The 5,870-nt window shown below is 36.4% G+C and overlaps 1 pseudogene; it reads left to right on the top strand.

Annotated features, from left to right (window-relative positions):
- Nucleotides 1-5,195, top strand: part of LOC102845727 — an 18,176-nt pseudogene extending 12,981 nt beyond the window's left edge.
- Nucleotides 5,196-5,870: the final 675 nt, after the last annotated feature.

The raw sequence follows: 5,870 nt of genomic DNA on the forward strand, positions 1-5,870 counted from the left end.
GAACTAGGGGGGTGGGCAGGGAAAAAAAGGCAACAATCCAAAATTTCTGTAAATGTTCATTAAAATTAATAAAATAAAATTTAAAAAAATTCAGTGAGAATCAGTGTTTGGGAAACTTGCAAATTAGAAGGCTAAAATGAACAGGAAAAGCCAAGAAACATGATCCTAGAGGAAGTGGTCCATGAATTAGGAGGAAGACAAGAAGTATGTGACATCCGTAAAGCTAAAGGGAGGAAACATTTCAAAACACAGGGTTTGATCAATGATGTTGGATATTCTGGATAAAGTACAATAATATGAGTACTGAGGTTAGACCAAGACATTCAGCAAGAATTAATGCCCTTGAAGAGTGTATTTTCAGTTAAGTGAAGGAAATTAAATATTAGATTAGAATGGTTAGACAGGGCTCAAATAGGAATGTGATTGGAGTAAAAGTGGTGAACATTAAGATGTTTCCAGTAAGTGAGCAAAGGAAAAGGATGCGGTTTGAGGGATGAAGCATCAAAAGTAATTTTTAAGGTGGAGGATATAGGTTTAAGAATGATCCAGAATAGAGAAAATTATTGAGTTCAGTAAGTGAAGTCCATGTGAATAATCGCCATTTTTGTTTTTTAAAGAAGGTATTTCTAAGGAATAAAGAATTATTTGTGCAATATTCTATTGTTATATTTCTATCCTCATATCCGTCACAAGAGCCATAAAGAACTGGTAACCAATTATTATTATTTTTAATTATTTGTGTATATATTAGAATAACAGTTGTATGAACAGGTCTTCCTTGCATACATATGGATAGTATATCATCACTCACAGCATTGCACATCAGAATATATATGGAAAATGTTCTCTTTGAATGCAACACCATTCATCTTCAATTTGTCATTCCTAGTATAATAGACGATGTGATTACCTGATTCAAAATGGCAATAGCAATACATCTCAACTCACTAATGCCTAGAATGTGTATCTTTATGCATTCTATTTTATTTTTAAAACTTATCATTTTCCTAGGTTCATACTTCCTGCATTCTTTGTTCTAATTATCAATGGATGTTTGCAGTTCTTTCTTCTCATTTCTTCAGGGCCTTCCAAGTGTTGTTACTGTTGTTAGGTGCCGTCAAATTGAATAGAATTCATAGCAACCCTATGAAGAGTTGATCTGACCTATACCCTGTTCTGTGCCATCTTCATCATCTCTGACACACTAGAACCCATTGCTGAAGTCACCATATCAATCCATCTTTTGGGGGGTTTTCTTCTCTTTCACTGGCCCTCCGTCTTTCCAAGCATGATGTCCCTCTACAAGGAAAAGCCTCTCGAGCTACATGTACAAAGTGTAAAAGACAAAGCTTTGCCATCTTCGCTTCCAAAATGCACTCTGGCTGCACTATTTCCAAGGCATATCTGTTTTTTTTTTTTCTTTTGGAAGTTTATGGGCTATTCAGTGCTCTTCTCCAACACCACAACTCAAAGATATTAATTCTTCTTCTGTTATCCTATTCATTGTGCAGCTCTCCGATGCCTAGTAGGTGATTGAGAGAATCATGAACTGAATCAGGTGCCCCTTAGTCTTCATACTTACATCATTGCTCCTCAGCATTCTGGAGAGGTCCACTGACAGTGGACTTGCCCCGTGCAATATGTCTCCTGATTTTCTGACTAATGGTACCAGTGGTGTTGATTATTGACACAAGCAAGATGAAATCACTGACAGCTTCAATCTTTTCTCCATCTATTATAATATTGATTGTTGGTCCTGTAGAAGACCTTTGATTTCTTGATGTTAAGAAGGAAGGCTCTAGTTCTTGATCTAGATGGACTCGATTTCCAGTATTATGCCTAACAATATTCCTCTGTTATACATATGATAAACATTTTGGGTAACAGTAAAAAGAATGGGGATCCCAGAACACTTAATTTTGCTCATGAGAAACTTATACGTAGAATAAGAAGGAGTTGTCTGGACAGAAGAAGGAAAGACTCATGGTTTAAAATCAGAAAAGATATGTATCAGGGCTGTAGCTTTTCTTCCTCTCTATTCAATCTGTGTGTTGAGTAAATAATTTGAGAGTTTGAACTATATGAAGAAGAATGTGGCATCTAGATTAAAGAAAGACTCAACACCAACCTGTGTAATAGATGACACAATCTTGCTTGAGAAAGTAGAGAAGACTTGAAGCACCTACTGCAAATATCAATATAGATTACACCTCAACATCAAGAAAATAAAAATTTTCACCCCTGGGCCAATAAGATACATCATGTTAAATGGAGAAAAATGGAAATTGTCAACCATCCCAGGTTACCTGGTTTCACAAGCAACAACTATGGGAGCAGGAGTAAAAAATTCAAGTTTTGCATTGGCAAAATCTGTTGTCAATGACTTCTTTAAAGTGCTAGAGAGTAAAGAAGTTAGTCTAAAGGTGTGCCTGATCCAAGCCTTGGTATTTGCAATTACTTCTTATGGATGTAAAAGTTGGACAAGATGCAAGGACGATAGAAGAAGAATCAGGCCCTTTAATAATGTTAGAGAAGAGTACTGAATATCCCACAGATGACTGAAAGAGTAAACAAGTCTATCTTGAAGGAAATGAAAACAATATGTTCCTTGGAGCCAAGGATAGTGAATCTTTGTCTCACATAGTTTGGAATTGTTGTCAAGAGGGGCCAGTCATTGGAAAGTGACATCATGCTGGGGAAAGTGGGAGGTCAGAGAAAGAAAAAAGAAGACCTTTACCAAGATGAGTTGATACAATGACTGTAACGAGCTTGGACATATCAGAGATTATGAGGATGGTGTGGGACAGGGGAAGGCTCAGATCTGTTATTCACTGAGTTATTCACATGGCTGACTGAATGACACCTAACAACAACAATCAAAAGGTTCCTAAGGTTTCTGTTAGTTGTCATCGACTTAATAACACCTGACAACAACAGCAACAATTATCCTTGGGAAAGTGGAAGATCATAAAAGAGAAAAGAAGACCCTGAGTGAGAATGTCATTTCCCCACTCCTAAGAATTTTTCATTTCAAGCCAGTTACCAGGAAAAGTCATCAGTTCAGTAGGATTTTCAAATGCCCATGAATTTTGAAGTGGGGGGTGGGGGGGAAGGATAACCATTGCTTCTTTAAGACCAATGTGATTTAGGGATATGAGCATCTCAAATACAACTACGGATGAAGCCAGGCAACACTTGCAGGCACCTGAGGTATCTTTAGGTAGTGATCTTACAGTCCAGGTGCTCAGGACAGGATATTGGCCACACCAGAAGGCAGCATCCCACCAGCACCACCACATACGTTTGAAATATTCGGAAGATTTTATTTAGCCAAACACTGGCTGACAGTTTGCACTCCAACATCATATGGGTTCTGCAGATCTCAATGCCACCTCTTACGGGCCAGTTAAAAAGCAAGAGGGATCTGAAGTTGGTATGGCGGGTCTTCAAGTAACTGGCTCTAAAGTGCGGAAGCACAAATTGCCAGTCCTCACTCTCCAGATGACTATATTACTGCTCTTTAATAATAGAAAAAAAATATACGCTTGAGGAAATTCAACAAGAGACTGATATTTCTGAAAGAGAGCTTGTTAGAGCCCCTGCCAACACAGCAGGTTCTTACAAAAGAGCCCAAATCAAAGAAAATAGAAAATGGTCGCATAGTTAATGATCAGGTCACATCCAAACCACACAGAGTCAAGATTCAAACAGTTGCTGCCAAACAAGGTGAAGCTGACCCACAAAGTAAAATGAGGCGGAAGGTAGACGATGACAGGAAACGAGCTAGAAGCTGCTATAGTTCGGATAATGGGATCTGGACTGAAGATGCAGCACAATGTGTTAGCAGTGGAGTTAACACAGCAGTTGAAGGCTTGATTCTTACCAAGTCTGGTTGTTATTAAGAAAGATAACAATGAAAGAGTTTTTCTTTTACTTTTCAAGAAGAGTGAATTGGGGGGGGGGGGCAGAGAAAAAAGTGCAACAATGAATGAATGAATAGAAACCCTAAGTCTCTGTAAACTTTCATTAAAATTAATAAAAAAGAACAAATATAACTTTTAATTGAATCTTCATTACATTCATAAAAGCATACAATGATTCATACTTGAAACAAGTTGTTTTTTACTTATTACAAACAGGTGATTGCACTTGTACTGATGTAAGAAGCAAAGATGTTCTGAAATACAATGATATTAAATGCTTAATAAAAACAAAAATAACTGGAAAAAGAAAGAGAAATGCATTCATGATCTACTGAGAGAATGTTTGATATGAACACCTGAGCATGTCAAAGTATGCACATATGTAGTATAAAATGCATTCACAAATTGGATTTATCCTTGGACTGTGCTCTTCACATGGATTGGAAAGCTCTTTTAAATCATTAAATAGTAAGATGACCATGTCTTCTATTAAATCGCGGGGCATGTTTTAAACTATTGAGATCGAACCTGGAGAGTTCCCAGCCTCATTTGATGGAGTGTCAGGCTTTTCAACGTTTATCCCTTTAGAGACCATCTCTACAGCTCCTGGGGAAAATGCTAACGTTGAGCATTTTATTTTCAATACTGTATGGAAACACATGCAAAAAGAAAATAAAAAAAGAAAGAAAAGAAAAAAATTATCATTGTGAAAATAAAATGAAACATTTTGAAGGGGAAGTTATGCAAAATGGTCCATTAATGTGACTATAAACGTATTATAAGTATAAAAACAATTCATTTAGATATATAGTAAAGTGTGATATTTAAGCCAGGTTTTGTTGGTAGTCAATACCAGAAAGGCTCGTGAATGCTTAGGGCCTCAAAACACAAGAATAAAATAAATAGCAACAATGAAACGCAGACAAAGAATAAGGTCAATGGAACGATTACAGAGCAGAGACGCACAGCGCAATATTCAGATAACAACGCTCCTTTAGAAGTAACTATGGTGACGAGGTCTAATCAGGGGCCCAGGATTAGACCTATTTAGTGAATCTAGGACATAGACAAAGAGAGGGTATGGTGGGTTGTTTTTGCTATTCTGAACAAGAGAGAAAAATAGTGAACTTCTTTACTTGTGATACTGTTCAATTTGCATAGAAAAGCCATGGCTGTGACCAATCAGAGCCTTTATCCAAATTCAAGATTACAGGGAATTATTGTCAGATGCTGGATTTTTCCTTCCAGAGAAATGACAACCTTGTACCTTGAAAATTTCAAGAGCAATCTCCCAAAACCCCCACAAAACACTAAACTAATATACTTGAAATTTTTGTTCAAATCAGGAAATTAAAAAATTACAGTGCTCATAGTAATATTAACTAAGTTCACAGGGCACATATGCAGAACTTTTTATTCCAAAGCAGCCCAGTGTGAGAGTTAATATTTCTTTAGGGATGAAACATTTGCATTTTCCATCTTCTCTGAATGCAGATTTAAAAATCCAAATGAAAGCTTATATACTGCATTTAAAATATAATTTTCCAGCCTTGCCAAAATGTTTGGCTGACTTCTGCTTTTCTATCAATACACATGTGAAGGTATTAAGTAAGGAACTATCTTGAGCAAATTCAAAGACCATGTCATAAACTAGGGCTTTTGTGCTTTCTGTATTCATGTTACACTAAGTTTTGTTTTGTATGTAGTTTCCATAGCATGTTTCTATACGTTGAAAGGAGGAAAATATTTTATTTCTAAGGGCAAATTTCCCAGACTTTCACTCATGCTTAAATAGTCAACAGAAGCGAATCATGCAGACAATTCAACATTTCATTTACTTATTTTTCTCAGTTAAGTTGTTCATGCTGTGTTTATGTTTTAAATCATCCAAATATTTCTGATGGGTTTAAATGTTCTGGAAAAATATTCATATTGATTTGGAATTTG

This window comes from Elephantulus edwardii, unplaced genomic scaffold, assembly GCF_000299155.1.
Source record: "Elephantulus edwardii isolate Elephantulus edwardi_28Jun2011 unplaced genomic scaffold, EleEdw1.0 scaffold00114, whole genome shotgun sequence".
Taxonomy (NCBI): Eukaryota; Metazoa; Chordata; class Mammalia; order Macroscelidea; family Macroscelididae; genus Elephantulus; species Elephantulus edwardii.